This window comes from Muntiacus reevesi, chromosome 1 (genome assembly GCF_963930625.1).
Source record: "Muntiacus reevesi chromosome 1, mMunRee1.1, whole genome shotgun sequence".
Lineage (NCBI taxonomy): Eukaryota > Metazoa > Chordata > Mammalia > Artiodactyla > Cervidae > Muntiacus > Muntiacus reevesi.
In genome coordinates, this window is record NC_089249.1 from 193,562,738 (window position 1) to 193,565,024 (window position 2,287).

The window sequence follows — 2,287 nt, forward strand, 5'->3', positions numbered from 1 at the left end:
GCTGGTCCTGTCCTTCTCATCCTTAATCTTCCTTGTCTCCAAGGTCTTGAGCAAGGGTCAGATTGTGCATGCCAAAGAATTAAAAAATCATGGGAGTGTCTTCGCATCCACCATTATTGATGTGACTTCCAAGATGCTGCCCTCCTTCCGCATTCTCGCCTTTTATTTACTGCCTAAGGGGACAGGACGGGACCCTGAACTGGTGGCTGATTCCATTTTGATTGATGTGAATGACAAATGCCAGGAGAAGGTGAGCCTAACTCCTTACAGTTGTACACCACCATCATAATTCTTGGGAGATAGTCTGTACAAATTCAAAGGCTCTCAGTCTGGGGGCAAGAGGAAGTGATGTGGCATTAAAAGCTCAACCTCAGAGGTGAAGAAGATGCAAGTAAGTGTGCAGAGTTGCGAATGGCCTGGTGGAGTTCCCAGATGCACCATCAGAGCTGAAGGGAGCATGAACTTGAAAGTGGACTTGGGGAAGCCCCTTGGTGACCTATGAGCCTCTTTTCCTCACATCTCTTTTTCCTTGCTTAGCTGAAGATTGGCTTGAAGAATGAAGCATACCTCCAGTCTATACAACCAAGCAGCAAGGTGGCATTGAAGGTTACAGGTGATGCAGAGGCCACAGTGGGGCTAGTCGCTGTGGACAAGGCTGTCCATGTCTTGAACAGCAAGCACAAGTTCACACAGAAGAAGGTAAGAGCATGTGGGCTTTGAGCCAAAAGACTGCCTGGAGATTCTAGCTGGAGCCTCAGTTTCTTCACCTATTAAGTGGGTAATATTCGTAATTGCAAGGATTCAAGGAGCCTGTGGACAGCATAGAAGTTGGCAGGTGGTAAGGGCCCAATAAATCGATGATGGTGTGAAATTATTTGAACCAGCAATCACAGTGTACCATTGCACCTTCCCTCGAGGGGTAATACAAGCTCCAAATCCAGGGTCCTCTCTTGACCCTCAGATCTGGGATACGGTAGAGGAACATGACATCGGCTGCACAACAGGCAGTGGGAAAGACAGACTTGCCGTGTTCAAGGATGCTGGATTGGACATGAAGATGAGCACAGGGATGGAAACTCTGGCAAGCACGGGTACAGCCCGGGGACAGGAGGAGGGTAGAGGTAGGGAAAGTGCTATCCAGTGGTTAGGCGTGAAACAGATGAGCTAAAATCTAGGACGCTGCCACTTACTTTAGGTCAGTCATATTTCCTCTCTGATTCTCAGTTTATCTAACCATAAAATATACATAGTAACGGAAGTAACTCACTGTGTGCTGATTAACATGCAATTTTAGCCATGTGTATCAAAGATACAAATTAACATTATCTTAAACAAGAGAGGCATTTATTTCTGGCTCAGTAACAGGCCAGAGATTATTCTGGGACTCAGGCTCCTTCAAGCTTACTGCTCTGCTGTATCCCAAGATGGAATCTCATCAGGACCTCCTGCCAGGCACCAGGACAAAGGGACTTGAGAAGAAGACACTTCTCTCTCATCTTATTGGCCAAAATTCAGTCACATGGCACATCTAGATGCAAGGGAGGCTGGGAAATGTAGTATTCATTTCTGAGTGATACATTAAAGATGGAGGCTTAATTGCCACAAACCACAGGGGAGAATGGATATATGGGGACAACTAGGTGTATCTTCTTTCAGCTGTAAATAGTGAAAACAATAATGATTTCTATTTATTGCAAGCTGGAGCCTGTGCTAAGTACTTTTATATGCATGATCTCACAGATATAACTATGATTATTCCATTTTACACTGCCAAAGAAATTAAAACCCAGAGGGGTTAAGTGACTTGCTGAAGATTGCACAACTTTTAAGTGTCAAAACTTGAATGCGAAGAGGCTATGAGATAAAATGAGGTGATGCATATAAAGCACTGGGTAGGCAGTAAGCAGCCAGTAAGTATCAAGAATGTGAATAATGATCTTGACTTGTCCTCTCATTCTCACCTCTGACCCCCCAGACTGGCACTGCCCCCCAAGCCCCTCTCCCAGCCACCGCCGCCGCCGCTCCTTGAAGAGGTTGGAGACCAAGAGGAAAGCAGGTTAGTACTAAAGCTGGATGTGACCCTCTTGACTCCCTAACCAGGGCTTAGAACAGAAAACTGAAATCACTCTAGATACTCCAATGAGGAGAGGAGTGATTTAATGATGGGACTGCTTTTTTTTTTTTTTTTTTTTTTTTTTTTTTTTTTTTTTTTGCCGGTCCCCGCAATCCCCCCGATGGGACTGCTTTGAAATTCATTAGCTGAGCTTCGGGAATGAAAGTTGGAAGG

The 2,287-nt window shown here is 45.2% G+C and overlaps 1 long non-coding RNA gene across 1 annotated transcript; it reads left to right on the forward strand.

The window, feature by feature from the left end:
* The first annotated feature begins 620 nt into the window (after nt 1-620).
* On the forward strand, nt 621-2,043 carry LOC136169183 (uncharacterized). The gene is made up of 3 exons (XR_010663394.1): nt 621-699; nt 962-1,091; nt 1,976-2,043. It is a non-coding gene; the product is annotated as an uncharacterized lncRNA (long non-coding RNA).
* Nucleotides 2,044-2,287: the final 244 nt, after the last annotated feature.